The sequence below is a fragment of the Trachypithecus francoisi genome, unplaced genomic scaffold (assembly GCF_009764315.1).
Source record: "Trachypithecus francoisi isolate TF-2019V2 unplaced genomic scaffold, Tfra_2.0 Lachesis_group4, whole genome shotgun sequence".
Classification (NCBI taxonomy): domain Eukaryota; kingdom Metazoa; phylum Chordata; class Mammalia; order Primates; family Cercopithecidae; genus Trachypithecus; species Trachypithecus francoisi.
Genome location: NW_022681469.1, coordinates 110,813,625 through 110,828,887, shown reverse-complemented (window position 1 = coordinate 110,828,887; position 15,263 = coordinate 110,813,625). Strand labels below are relative to the sequence as shown.

The 15,263-nt window shown below is 49.4% G+C and overlaps 2 long non-coding RNA genes across 4 annotated transcripts in view; one reads left to right on the top strand and one right to left on the bottom strand.

Moving 5' to 3' along the window:
- Positions 1–444: 444 nt before the first annotated feature.
- Positions 445–15,263, top strand: part of LOC117072743 — a 20,823-nt gene continuing 6,004 nt past the window's right edge. For 2 of the 3 annotated variants that reach the window (XR_004432934.1, XR_004432932.1), the window contains exons 1-2: positions 445–486; positions 9,026–9,121. This is a non-coding gene — a long non-coding RNA (uncharacterized LOC117072743). Of the gene's footprint in view, positions 487–7,054; positions 7,090–9,025; positions 9,122–15,263 lie in introns of those variants that run through there. The other variant, XR_004432933.1, reaches the window with a different exon arrangement.
- The window catches only part of LOC117072745, a 24,307-nt gene continuing 22,058 nt past the window's right edge, over positions 13,015–15,263 (bottom strand). Inside the window, exon 3 of the long non-coding RNA XR_004432936.1 lies at positions 13,015–13,208. This is a non-coding gene — a long non-coding RNA (uncharacterized LOC117072745). The remainder of the gene's footprint in view (positions 13,209–15,263) is intronic.

Here is a 15,263-nt window from a genome sequence, read left to right as displayed (position 1 = left end):
AGGCTGAGGCAGGCGGATTGCTTGAACCCAGGAGTTTGAGACCAGCCTGGGCAATACAGTGAGACCCCCATCTCTACCAAAAAGTTTTAAAATCAGCTGGGCATGTGACACACCTATAGTCCCAGCTTCTCGGGAGGATCGCTGGAGCCTGGGAGTCCAAGGCTGCATTGAGTCGTGATTGCATCGCTGCGTTCCAGCCTGGGCGATAGAGTGAAACCCCATCTCAAAAAACAAAAATCCAAGTCAGGCCTCACAAGATTGAGTCCCTATGACATCTGCAAGGTGAAGGCTTTGCTCTGATAATGGGGACCCTTCAGAGAAGGTTTTCTCCCACCTGTGCCCGCGAGGGGTGGGGTGCGGGGTGGTCCCAGCAGTTGATCAGGAGCCCCTGGACAAGCGTGGCCTCTCACATCCTCTCTCCCCACCCCCACGTCTGCCTTCACAGTGTCTGCTTTCCCACAACAGCAAAGAAGAACCATGGCCCAGGTGAGTGTGGCACGTCTTTCTACTGCACTTTTTCAGCAGGGATTTCAGATGCTCATAAGAACGTGTCTAATAAAGGCTGGGCGTGGTGGCTCACACAGGCAATCCCAGCACTGTGGGAGGCCAAAGCAAGCGGATCACCTGAGGTCAGGAGTTTGAGACCAGCCTGGCCAACGTGGTGAAATTGCACTGCAGCCTGGGTGACAGTGAGACGCTGTCTCAAAAAAAAAAAAAAAAAAAAACGATAAAATACAAACAGAAGTCAGGATCAGTGAAAACGGGAAGAGAATGGAAGATCACAGCTGTGGGAAGGACAGGGCAGAGAGACTGTAGAGGCTGCTGCAGTTGTGAGATGCCTTGTAAATTTTTGAGACAGAGTCTCGCTCCATCATCCAGGCTGGAGTACAGTGGCATAATGTCGGCTCACTGCAATCTCTGTCTCCTGGGTTCAAGCAATTCTCCTGCCTCAGCCTCCTTACAGGCACCTGCCACCACACCCAGCTAATTTTTGTAGTTTTAGTAAAGATGAGGTTTCACCTTGTTGGCCAGGCTGGTCTCATACTCCCGGCCTCAAGTGATCCGCCCACCTTGGCCTCCCAAAGTGCTGGGATTACAGGTGTGAGCCACTTCGCCCAGCCCAATGCCTTGTAAATTTGTATCTGACATTCCTGTCACTTGAAAAAGGCAGGCAGATTCCATCTAATAGATGACTTCTGTTGTCTGTTTTGGACAACCGTGTCTACTTCTCAGGAGAAATACGGCTCTTTCAGGCATTTAAAAATATATTTGATCTTTGTATGTGAGATGTAGCAGGCCTGTTCCTGAATAACCACCACAGCAAATCTCTTGTGAGTTTCCTCCCCATCTGTATAAACAGCAGGTATTATGCCAAAGCTGCCGTCTGTGGTTCTTGTTGTTTGGTTTGAGGATGCAGAACACTCAGGCCTACAGTGACAACCTTTTGTGGCGCCAAGTGACCTGGATGTAACACTGCATTACCTAGAGGAATGAATGAATGAACTGCATGTTCTTGAAATGGCCTGCCATGTCTACCGCCACACTACCCTGAATGTGCCTGATAGCGTCTAAAATTGCTTGCCATGATGGTTTTTATTTTTTAAATTAAAAAAACTTTTTTGAGATGGAGTCTGGCTCTGTCATCCAGGCTGGAGTGCAGTGGCATGATCTCGGCTCACTTGCAACCTCCACTTCCCGGGTTCAAGTGATTCTCCTGCCTCAGCCTCCCGAGTAGCTGGGAATATAGGCATGGACCACCACGCCCAGCTAATTTTTGTATTTTTAGAGATAGAGTTTAATCATATTAGCCAGGCTGGTCTTGAACTCCTGACCTCAGGTGATCTACCCCCTTGGCTGTTAGCGCTCGTTGCATGTGAGTGACATCAGTGTTTTCCATCAGTCTGCAAGCATTCTCCTTCTTCCGCTCTTCACCCCGGGTTCTAGGAATGTGTGAGTGTGGAGTGCACTGGTCAGAAGTTCTAATTCAAGTTCTAATCTTGAAGTTGTAAGAGCCAGAAATCCAACTAGAAGTAGGTTAGGATTTAAAAAACAAAAAGTAATTCTAGAACTTTGGGAAGCTGAGGCAGGAGGATTGCTTGAGGCCAGGAGTTCAAGACCAGCGTGGGTAATGTGGCAAGACCCCGTCTCTACAAAAAATACAAAAATTAGCCAGGCGTGGTGGCACATGCCTGTATTCACAGCTGCACGGGAGGCTAAGGTGGGAGGATCACTTGAGCCTAGGAGGTCGAGGCTGCAATGAGCTGTGACCATGCCTTTGGACTCCAGCCCAGGTGACAGACAGCCTGTCTCAAAAAAAAAAAAAAAAAAACCAAAACTATAAGGCAGCACACAAGCCTTGGGAAGAGCAGGTGTGCAGTCGGGCTCCAGAGGCATCTGGCAACCCAGGTATCTTTCTTGTTCCCAGTTCTCTGCTTCTGTGACTTTCTTCTCAGGCTGACTTTGTCTATGTAGCCAGAAATAGTGTAACCACAGCTCATCACCTGACAGCTGCAAGTTCTGCCGCGGTGAGGGACTGAATCTCCTTTCATTGATCCAATTTGAAAGCTCTCTGGGGAGGATTCCATTGGTCCAGCCTGGCTCAGGTGTATTAGGCCCTCTATCCGGGCAGCTGTGCACAGGGCAGGAAGGGCTTGGTCTCAGTGGAAGACGAGGCCTCGTGAACTTTACCACTGTCCACTCCAGGAAGGAAAACGTTCATGGAGCCTGGGTCTCTTTGTGCTTTGTGAAGCCAGGGATGTCTGGATATTTCACACCAGAAATGTCTCAGAGCAGTAGAAGAGGCTAGAACAAGGTGGCGAGCCACACCTGCCCTGTGAAGCTGGATGTTTCACTTGCTGTCTTCCTTGGAAGCGCTTTTTTTTTTTTTTTGAGGTGGAATCTCACTCTCACTCAGGCTGGAGTGCAGTGGCGAGATCTCAGCTCACTGCAACCTCCGCCTCCCGGGATTCACGCCATTCTCCTGCCTCAGCCTCCTGAGTAGGTGGGACTACACGTGCCCACCACCACGCCCAGCTAATTTTTTTGCATTTTTAGTAGAGACAGGATTTCACCGTGTTAGCCAGGCTGGTCTCGATCTCCTGACCTTGTGATCTGCCCGCCTCGGCCTCCCAAAGTGCTGGGATTACAGGCGGGAACCACTGCGCCCAGACGGAAGCCACTGTTTTGGAGGAAGCCAAGTGCCACTGGGGATGACTCCCTGTTAGGGCAATCTGTGCACTAAAGATGACAATGACCCGTTTCAACACTGTCTGTCCAGCACTTTTGTGGTCTCTGTGCTTTGCTTTTTTTTTTTTTGAGACGGAGTCTCGCTCTGTCGCCCAGGCTGGAGTGCAGTGGCACAATCTGGGCTCACTGCAAGCTCCGCCTCCCAGGTTCACGCCATTCTCCTGCCTCAGCCTCCCGAATAGCTGGGACTACAGGCGCCCACCACCATGCCCAGCTAATTTTTTTGTATTTTTAGTAGAGACGGGGTTTCACCGTGTTAGCCAGGATGGTCTCGATCGCCTGACCTTGTGATCTGCCTGCCTCGGCCTCCCAAAGTGCTGGGATTACAGGCGTGAGCCATCGCACCTGGCTGTCTCTGTGCTTTTCATATGTTATTTCATGAATAAACATGAGGCGTATCTATAGAAATTATATATTTACATGACAATTATATATTTATATAGAAATATATGAATAAATTACATAGAAATTACAGACATGTATTAACTATGTAAACATTGTATATGTATAAAAACTAGACATTGTGTATATATATATACACTAGACATGTATGTAAACTACATTATATATTTGTATGTATGTACATGTACATATACATAGACGTCTGACATGATAGCTCATGCCTGTAATCCCAGCACTTTGGGAGGCTGCGGTGCGCAGACCACCTGAGGTCAGGAGTTCAAGACCAGCCTGGCCTTATGGCAAAACCCTGTCTCTACTAAAAATGCATAAATTATCTGGGTGTGTGCCTGTAATCCCAGCTACTCGGGCGGTTGAGGCAGGAGAATCACTTGAACCCAGGAAGCAGAGGTTGCAGTGAGCCAATACTGTACCACTGCACTCCAGCGTGGGCAACACAGTGAGACCCCATCCCCCTGCCAAAAAGGAAAGTCACTGGCTTCAGCAGCCTTTAGCCCTTGGTGGTAAGTTTTCTAGAGATCGGAGTGTGGAAGAGAACCCAGTCTCCTCAGGGTGATTGGAGATCTGGGCTTCTTTGTAGATTGCCTCTCCCCACTCCCACATAGCTCCCGGTCCCTGCTGCTGCTGCCACCGGGCTGTGCCCCACTTCCTGTCCCTCCTCTGCACGCACTTGTCCCACTGTTGGGGACACTTTGGGTCACCCATTTGCCTGTGAGCATCCCTCACCACCCCAGCAGCCTGTGTCCGGGGTTCCCACTGCAGCCCTTTCTACCCAGCATCCCCCCTTGACCTCCGCCGCAGTGACGAAAGCACCCCAACCCTCACATTTTTTTTTTTTTTTGAGAGAGACTCGCTCTGTCGCCCAGGCTGGAGTGCAGTGGCGCGATCTCGGCTCACTGCAAGCTCCGCCTCCTGGGTTCAAGTGTTTCTCCTGCCTCCTGAGTAGCTGGGATTACAGGTGCCCGGCAACCATGCCCAGCTAATTTTTTTGTATTTTTAGTAGAGATGGGATTTTACCATGTTGGCCAGGCTGGTCTTGAACTCTTGCCCTCGAGTGATCCACCTGCCTTGGCTTCCCAAAGTGCTGGGATTATAGACGTGAGCCAGCCTGCCCGGCCTCAAATTATTTAAACTTTCATTAAACAACATAGTGAGACCTCACCTCTACAAAAAATTTAAATAAAACTAGTTGGGTGTGGTGGTGCATGCCTGTAATCCCAGCTACTTGGGAGGCCAAGGTGAGAGGATCACTTAAACCCAGGAGGTAGAGGCTGCAGCAAGCCATGATCACACCACTGCACTCCAGCCTGGACAGAGAGAGACCCTGTCTCATAAAGATCTAAGGCCAGGGGCAGTGGCTCACACCTGTAATCCCAGGACTTTGGGAGGCTGAGGCAGGTAGATCACCTGAGGTCAGGAGTTCAAGATCAGCCTGACCAATGTGGAGAAACCCTGTCTCTACTAAAAATACAAAATTAGCCAGGCATAGTGGTGCATGCCTGTAATCCCAGCTACTCAGGAGGCTGAGGCAGGAGAATCTCTTGAACCTGGAAGGCAGAGGTTGCAGTGAGTCAAGATTGCGCCACTGCACTCCAGCCTGGGTGACAAGAGCAAAACACACTCCAAAAAATCTCTCTCTATATAGAGATATATAATATCTATATACAATATAGAGATATAATAGATAAAATCTATATATTATGTATATTATATATATATCCTCATATTTTCTTCTAATAGGTATAAATTAAAAATGTTTGGCCGGGCGCGGTGGCTCAAGCCTGTAATCCCAGCACTTTGGGAGGCCGAGGTGGGCGGATCACGAGGTCAGGAGATCGAGACCATCCTGGCTAACCTGGTGAAACCCCGACTCTACTGAAAAGTACAAAAAACTAGCCGGGCAAGGTGGTGGGCGCCTGTAGTCCCAGCTACTCGGGAGGCTGAGGCAGGAGAATGGCGTGAACCCAGGAGGCGGAGCTTGCAGTGAGCTGAGATCCGGCCACTGCACTCCAGCTTGGGCCACAGAGCGAGACTCCGTCTCAAAAAAAAAAAAAAAAAAAAAAAAATGTTTAAATGGGGGTCTTTAATTCATGGAGAGGGGATGGGAGAGGTGAAGGAGGCCAAGCCCTGTTCTGCATCTGTGGAATCTCTTCTCTGCATTTCTCTTGCTGTTTTAATTTTGAGCATAGCTTACATTGAGGATTAGAATCGTGTGCTAATTTAGCTCCTGCTATCCTCCCGTCTGGCGCCTCCCACCTTTTTTCCACATCAGATCATCTGTAGTTGCCCTCCTTAAATACCGTGAGGTGGGAGTCCCCATTTCCTACAGGGGAAAAAAAAAAACCAGTCACTTCAACGCGCTGCTGGCGCACTCTCTCCCTCTCCTGCACACACCTTACACCCTGCATTTTCATTCTCTTTGTGGCTCCTACCAAACTTTTCCGTGCCTCCTTTGCCCATGCCAGGCCTCTTGCTAGGAATATCCTTCAGACATCAGATCACTGTTTATCTTTCGTGATTCTGCTCGCCCGTGACCTCCTAGGAAGCTTCACTTGACAGTACGTTGGATCTGCCTGCTATCTTCCTCGTGCCCATTCTGTATGTAACCACATGTCTACCACCGCCTACAGTGTAGCCTTACGGTTCAACTCTCTTCATGTGTTCATCTGCAGCAACACTTCTAAGCACCTTTAGAACAGGAACGATTTTGTGTTCAGCCCTTGACCCCAAGCACCTGGTAGAACACCAGCAGCGTGCCAGGTCCTTGAAAGGTGCTTGATCATTGAAGGAATGAATGGAGATCCAGTAGTGAGATTTTTTTTTTTTTTGAGATGGAGTCTTACTCTGTTGTACAGCCTGGAGTACAAGGGCAGGATCTCAGCTCACTGAAACCTATGCCTCCTGGGTTGAAGCGATTCTCCTGCCTGAGCCTCCCTAGTAGCTGGGATTACAGGCACCCACTAGCATATCTAGCTTATCTATTTTTTGTAGAGACAGGGTTTCACCATGTTGGCCAGGCTGGTCTCAAACTCCTAATTTCAAGCAATCCGCCCGTCTCAGCCCTGCAAAGTGCTGGGATGACAGGCGTGAGCCACTGTACCTGGCCGAGATATTTTTTCTTATATATTTTTTCTCTTCCACAAAGTGTAGTACAAAGTTAGGGGCGTGCTCAGCTTCCTACCTAACCTAACATGGGGAGAGCTGACCTTAGAAGGTGGTAAGAGCCATCTCCTCCACGCCTTTGCCATGGTACCCAGTGCCAGCCACTCCACATTCATCAGCCATGTGCTGTTCCAGGGGTCACTGTCATTCGGGGACGTGGCTGTGGGCTTCACTGGGAAAGAGTGGCAGCAGCTGGACCTGGAACAGCGGACCCTGTACCGGATGTGATGCTGGAGAACAACAGCCACCTGCTCTCTGTCGGTGAGGAAGACTTCCCCGTGGTCCTCGGGTTACATGAACTCTTTTTCTTAGATGTGTAAAACTGGGGAACTGCTCACACACTAAAAGTGCTAGGCTGGGCATGCTGGCTCATGCCTGTGATCCCAGCATTTCAGGAGGCCAAGGTGGGAGGATTGCTTGAGCCACAGGTGCAAGATCCGATCTATACAAATTAAAAAATGAGCCAGGCATGGTGGCATGTGCCTGCAGTCCCAGATACTTGTGAGTCTCAAATGGAAGGATCACTTGAGGCCCGAGTTCAAGACTAGCCTGGGCAACAGAGCAAAACCACATCTCTACAAAAAAAAAATTAAATTAGGGCCGGGCGCGGTGGCTCAAGCCTGTAATCCCAGCACTTTGGGAGGCTGAGACGGGCGGATCACGAGGTCAGGAGATCGAGACCATCCTGGCTAACATGGTGAAACCCCGTCTCTACTAAAAAATACAAAAAGCTAGCCGGGCGAGGTGGCGGGCGCCTGTAGTCCCAGCTACTCGGGAGGCTGAGGCAGGAGAATGGCGTAAACCCGAGAGGCGGAGCTTGCAGTGAGCTGAGATCCGGCCACTGCACTCCAGCCTGGGCGACAGAGCGAGACTCTGTCTAAAAAAAAAAAAAAAAGAAAAGAGCCTCTCCTATTCTCAGACGGGGTGGTCTCAGTGCAGATCTAGTGAGAATCTAAATTCACAACTCCCTCCACAGCGACAAGAAACCTGGCCCATGGGTGTCAACTGAGGCTCAAGGCGAGCCTGGACTTCCACCTCTACCTGGCAGCAATAAAGCAGCCCCCGAGAAGCAGGTCTGCTAAAACATGAGATTTAAGTAAGATTCAGAGTCTTACAGTACTTAAAATGTCCAGCTTTTGATCAAAAGCCATTAATCACACCAAGAACCAGGAAGATCTCAAATGAGAAAAGACAACAAAACACAAACACAAAGATGGCAAAGATGTTGGATTTATGAAATCTGTGATAGGCATGATTTAAAGTTATAAAACCACCAATGCAAAATTATAACTGAGACAGTGAAAAAAAGATTTGACCTAACTGGCTCCATCTTGCTCATCATCTCCAAGCTGTCCTTGTCCATTCCTGGCCATAGGCTGAACTAACACTGGGAGGAACCTGGTTTCTAATTTAGCTTTGAAACAAAGGCAGTAACAGTCCTTTCCTTATTGTCTGTGGACTAGACAGCCAAAAGTCACAGGATTAGAAGTGCTAGTAATCTTACTAAATTCAACATGCAGCTATTTTTATTAAACCCATATCGGCCGGGCACAGTGGCTCAAGCCTATAATTCCAGCACTTTGGGAGGCCGAGACGGGTGGATCACGAGGTCAGGAGAAGGAGACCATCCTGGCTAACATGGTGAAACACCGTCTCTACTAAAAAATTAAAAAAATAGCCGGGCGAGGTGGCAGGCGTCTGTAGTCCCAGTTACTCAGGAGGCTGAGGCAGGAGAATGGCATAAACCAGGGAGGCGGAGCTTGCAGTGAGCCGAGATAGCGCCACCGCACTCCAGCCTGGGTGACAGAGTGAGACTCCGTCTCAAAAAAAAAAAAAAAAAAAAAAAAATTAGTTGAGGGTGGTGATGCATGCCTGTAGTCCCAGCTACTCGTGAGGCTGAGGCGGGAGGATCACTTGAGTGCAGGAGGTTGAGGTTGCAGTGAACTGTGATTGTGCCATTGCATTCCAGCCTGGGCAACAGAGCAAGACCCTGTGTCAAAAATAAAAGTGCTTGGCCTTGGGTTTCAGTGGTCAAAGAGTCTTGATCCCACTTGGGGTCCTTGTGAAGTTACCTGCCAAGCGAAACAGCTCTTCTGTGGCTGAGACGTCCACTGTTTGTTTTGCAGGCTGAACTGTCTGCTTGCTTGGAAGGCCCAGCTGGCTCAGCACAAATCCTTTAACTGTTTCTCCCGAACAGTGTGTCAAGTCAGCAAACCAGCTGTGATCTCCAGTTTGGAGCAGGGGAAGGAGCCATGGATGGAAGAGGAAGAGATAAGGACATGGAGCTTCCCAGGTGAGTGGGTGGCCTGCAGGGGGCTGTGGGATGAGGCTCCTGGAAGTCTACAAAGCAGAACCCATGGATGTTCTTGTTTTCTTTTTTTTTTGAGATGGAGTCTTACTTAGTCGCCCAGGCTGGAGTGAGTACAGTGGTGCAATCTCAGCTCACTGCAACCTCTGCCTCCCAGGTTCAAGTCATTCTCCTGCTTCAGCTTCCTGAGTAGCAGGGATTACAGGTACATGCCACCATGCCTGACTAATTTTGTATTTTTAGTAGAGATTGGGTTTCACCATGTTGGTCAGGCTGGTTTCAAACTCCTGACCTCAGATGATCCACCCGCCTTGGCCTCCCAAAGTGCTGGGATTACTGGCGTGAGCCATGGCACCCTGCCGGATGTCCTCTTGTTTCAGGCAAGTGTTCTCAAAAGCCTGGGATCTTGGCTGGGCGTGGTGGCTCGCGCCTGTAATCCCAGCACTTTGGGAGGACAAGGCGGGCGGATCATGAGGTTAGGAGATCAAGACCATCCTGGCTAACACAGTGAAACCCAGTCTCTACTAAAAATTAGCCGGGTGTGGTGGCACACCCCTGTAGTCCCAGCTACTCGGGAGGCTGAGGCAGGAGAATCGCTTGAACCTGGGAAGCAGAGGTTGCAGTGAGCTGAGATTGCGCCACTGTGCTCCAGCCTGGTGACAGAGCAAGAGTCATCTCAACAACAACAAAAAAGCCTGGCATCTTTGCAAGCAGCTGTGGACATTTGGCCCTAAACCCTGAGATGCCTCAGTGATCCTGCTACCTGCACACATCACTACACGATTCCTTTCCTGTCCCTGGATTTTAGAGAAAGGCATATTTTTCTTTTTTTGAGACAGTCTGGCTGTTGCCCAGGCTGGAGTACAGTGGTACGATCTTGGCTCACTGCAACCTCCGCCTCCCAGGTTCAAGCAATTCTCCTGCTTCAGCCTCCTGAGTAGCTGGGATCATAAGCACATGCCACCATCATGCTCAGCTAATTTTTTTGTTGTTGTTAGTGGAGATGGGGTTTCACTATTGGCCAGGCTGGTCTTGAACCTCTGACCTCAGATGACCCTCCCCCACCTCTGCCTCCCAAGGTGCTGGGATTACAGGCATGAGCCACCGCACCTGGCCCTCTTTTTTCTTGTTTTGAGAGAGGGTCTTGCTTTGTCACCCAAATTGGAATGCAATGGCAATCCTCTTCAGGCAATCCTCTTACTTCAGCCTCCTGAGTAGCTGCTACTTCAGACACATGCCATCACACTGAACTCATTTTTTTTTTCATTTTTGTAGAGATGGGGTCTCCCTATGTTGTCCAGGATGGTCTCAAACTCCTGGGCTCGTGCGATCCTCCTGCCTTAGCCTCCCAAGGAGGTGGAACTATAGGCATGAGCCCTATGCCTATTTTCATTTGTCCTCTGATTCTGCTCTGCTGTCCCCACTAAGACCTCAATTGCTAAGTCTTCCTGTAGAATCTTCAGTATTTTCCCTGTGGTTATAAAACAGGCTTTCTCCTGTGTTCAGAGATTCATTCATCTGCCGTTTGTTAAAACAGCTGTTATTTTGTGCCATTTGTTGTTCTTTTCATCTTTATCTTTCACTGTGAAATGCCTCAAAAACATATTTGCTACACGTATAATTTAGTCCCCATTCTCTTCTTCGCACCCACAAACTGGTGAAAGCCATTCCTGTCCTTTAGTATACTTAATGACTTTATTTTTGAGACGGAGTCTCCCTCTGTCACCCAGACTGGAGTGTAGTGGCGCGATCTCGGCTCATTGCAACCTCCGCCTCCCAAGTAGCTGGGACTACAGGTGCGCACCAGCACACCTGGCTAAGTTTTGTATTTTTAGTAGAGATGTCATTTCACTGTGTTGGCCAGGATGGTCTCGATCTCCTGACCTCATGATCTGCCCACCTCGGCCTCCTAAAGTGCTGGGATGACAGGCGTGAGCCCCTGCGCCTGGCCGACTTGACTTGAAATCACTGCTGTCTCCCTCCCAGCTGACCTTTGTGTGGCATTGACTCATGCTGATCACCAAGTTTCTGCTGTAGAAAACGAAGGGGCTGGGTTATTTGGAGCTGGCAGCATCTTTTCTATTAAATGCTCATTCAGGGGCCAGGCATGGTGGCTCACGCCTGTCATCCCAGCACTTGGAGAGGCTGAGGCAGGCAGATCATATGAGGTTAGGAGTTCGAGACCAGCCTGGCCAACATGGTGAAATCCCATTTCTACTAAAAATACAAAAATTAGCTGGATATGGTGGCATGTGCCTGTAGTCTCATCTAATCGGGGCTGAGGAGGGAGGATCACTTGAGCCCAGGAGGTTGAGGCTACAGTGAGGTGTGGATCCTTCAGCCTGGGCAACAGAGCGTGACCCCATCTCAGAGAAACAAAAATCGAAGGTCAACTAGCACCAGTAATGGAATCAGAAGTAATTAAACCCTCCAGGCATGGCAGCTGTCACCTGTAGTCCCAGCACTTTGGGAGGCTGAGGCTGGAGGATTGCTTGAGTCTAGGAGGTGGAGGTTGCAGTGAGCTGTGATCACACCATTGTACTCCAGCCTGGGTGAGACCCTGTCTCTTTAAAAGAAAAACAAAGAAAGAAAGAAACTTGGCTCATCTTCCAGGTTTTTTAGTAGAGATGGGGTCTCACGATGGTGTCCAGGATTGTGTTGAACTTCTGGGCTCAAGCGATCCTCCCACCCCGGCCTCTTAAAGTGCTGGGATTACAAGTGTGAGTCACTGTGCCTGGCCGATCTTAGAGGTTAATGTCAGCTTTGTCTACTTCATGCATCAGGTTACTCCACTGTCCAGCCTGGTGTATGACCTTTTATATGACTTTTACATTCTTCCTTCAAGACCATGTAATACGGCTCCATTCTGCCTAATGGGCTGTAGTCAGTATAACCCCACGGGGAGAAGAGCTGTTATTTCATTTGTCCATGTTTCTTCAAGAAGTTCTGGGGGACACTCCTTTAATCCCTCTTTGGATCAGGACAAGGATTCTTTGTCAAGCATTTGTTCAGGACACTGCTAATTAATTGATGATCTACACCGAAATGACTTGGGGGACTTTAAAAACACCCCTGGCTGGGTCTCACCCTAGAAATCTGATGGAGATAAACAGGTGGTCTTCACCTCTCAGAAATTCAGCAGTTCGGCTGGGCACAGTGGCTCACGCCTGTAATCCCAGCACTTTGGGAGGCCGAGGTGGGCAGATCACAAGGTCAGGAGATCGAGACCATTCTGGTTAACATAGTAAAACCCTGTCTCTACTAAAAAAAAAAAATTAAAAAATTAGCCGGGCATGGTGGTGGGCGCCTGTAGTCCCAGCTACTCAGGAGGCTGAGGCAAGAGAATGGCATGAACCTGGAAGGTGGAGCTTGCAGTGAGCCGAGATCGCGCCACTGGACTCCAACCTGGGCGACAGAGCAAGACTCTGTCTCAAAAAAAAAAAAAAAAAAAAGAAAAAAATCAGCAGTTCAGCTCAGGAACTTTTTTTTGAGACAGAGTTTTATTTTTGTTGCCCAGGCTAGAGTGCAGTGGTGTGATCTTGGCTCACCACAACCTTCGCCTCCCAGGTTCACACAATTCTCCTGCCTCAGCCTCCTGAGTAGCTGGGATTACAGGCACGTGCCACCACACCTGGCTAATTTTTTTTTGTATTTTTAGTAGAGACGGAGTTTCTCCATGTTGGTCAGGCTGGTCTCAAACTCCTGACCTCAGGTGATCCACCTGCCTCAACCTTACAAATTGCTGGGATTATAGACGTGAGCCACCGCGCCTGGCCAGGATTTTTTTTTTTTTTTTTTTTTTTTTGAGAGTCTTTCTCTGTAGCCCAGGCTGGAGTGCAGTGGCACAGTCGTGGCTCACTGCAACCTCTGCCTCCCGAGATCAGGCAGTTCTCCTGCCTTAGTCTCCCAAGTAGCTGAGATTACAGGCGTGCGCTACCATGCCTGGCTAATTTTTGTATTTTTAGTAGAGATGGGGTTTCACCATGTCGACCAGGTTGAATCTTAGACTCCTGACCCTAGGTGATCTGCCCACCTTGGCTTCCCAGAGTGCTGGGATTACAGGCGTGAGCCACTGCAACACAGCCAGGAACTTCTAAACAGAGGAATGACACCTGAGCCTCAGAGGTAAGGCAGCAGGTAGCATCTTTGGTTTAAAATGTAAATGAAGATACACCAGGTGTGGTGGCTCATGCTTGTAATCTCAGCATTTGGAGAGGCTGAGGCAAAAGAATCACTTGAGGCCAGGAGTTCAAGACTAGCCTGGGCAACATACTGAAACTCCATCTCTACAAAAAAAGAAACTAGGCATGAGCCACTGTGCCTGCCTAATTTTTGTAATCCCAGCTAATTGGGAGGCCAAGGCAGGAGGATTGCCTGAGGCCAGAAGCTCAAGACAAGCCTGGGCAACATAGTAAGACCCCCATATCTACAAAAACAATTTAAAAAACTAGCTGGATGTGGTAGCATGCACCTGTAGTCCCAGCTACTTGGGAGGCTGAGGTGGGAGGATCGCTGGAGCCCAGGAGTTTGAGGCTGCAGTGAGCCATGATTGCACCCCCATTCTCCAGCCTGGATGACGGAGTGAGACCCTGTCCCCAAAACAAAACAACAAAGTGGTAATACAGGCATCAGGAGACAGCAGGGAGTCTGACTCTGAGGCCAGGATGGCTTGTGTGGACTCTAGTATTCTTCTGTTGGACATCTTAAAGATCCATAGGTCCATGTGAGGATAAGTCACTGCAGAAAATGCCTCTAGCTCCAAGAGAATTCCTTTAATAATAAAGATCTTGGCCGGGCGCGGTGGCTCAAGCCTGTAATCCCAGCACTTTGGGAGGCCGAGACGGGTGGATCACGAAGTCAGGAGATCGAGACCATCCTGGCTAACACGGTGAAACCCCGTCTCTACTAAAAAAATACAAAAAACTAGCCGGGCGAGGTGGCGGGTGCCTGTGGTCCCAGCTACTCGGGAGGCTGAGGCAGGAGAATGGCGTGAACCTGGGAGGCGGAGCTTGCAGTGAGCTGAGATCCTGTCACTGCACTCCAGCCTGGGCAACAGAGCGAGACTCCATCTCAAAAAAAAAAAAAAAGGCCGGGCGCGGTGGCTCAAGCCTGTAATCCCAGCACTTTGGGAGGCCGAGACGGGCGGATCACGAGGTCAGGAGATCGAGACCATCCTGGCTAATACGGTGAAACCCTGTCTCTACTTAAAAATACAAAAAACTAGCCGGGCGACGAGGCGGGCGCCTGTAGTCCAGCTACTCGGGAGGCTGAGGCAGGAGAATGGCGTAAACCCGGGAGGCGGAGCTTGCAGTGAGCTGAGATCCGGCCACTGTACTCCAGCCTGGGTGGCAGAGCAAGACTCCGTCTCAAAAAAAAAAAAAAAAAAAAAAAAAAATAATAATAATAATAATAATAAAGATCTCATGGCTGGGCACAGTGGCTCACACCTGTAATCCCAGCACTTTGGAAGGTTGAGGCGGATGGATCACCTGAGGCCAGGAGTTCGAGACCAGCCTGACCAACATAGTGAAACCCTGTCTCTACTAAAAATACAAAAAATTAGCCGGGCGTGATGGCAGGTGTAATCCCAGCTACTTGGGAGGCTGAGGCAGGAGAATCACTTGAACCCAGGAGGCTGAGGTAGCAGTGAGCTGAGATTGCACCACTGCACTCCAGCCTGGCGACAGAGTGAGGCTCCATCTCAACAACAACAAAAAGGGCCTCATGCTTTGAGAAAATCCAGTTGGTATATGGAATGAAAGGGAGCATAGGTCGGGAGAACATAGGAAGTGTGGATACTGAAGGCCTCGTGTAATCTGGGCCTCAAGGGAGGGACCGGGCACTTGGTTTTACTACTTTCTGGGACAGAGTTTCACTCCATCACCCAAGCTGGAGTGCAGCGGTGTGATCATGGCTCACTACAGCTTCAACTTCCCAGGCTCAAACTATCTTCCCACCTCAGCCTCCTGAGCAGCTGTGATTACAGGCAATTAGACTTGAAACCACAAAATGAATCTTCCCTTCAAGCTTTTCCGCAATAGTTTTGTGATACAATACTCCAAGATTAACAAATTTATGGCCAGGCGCGGTGGCTCACGCCTGTAATCCCTGCACTTTGGGAGGCTGA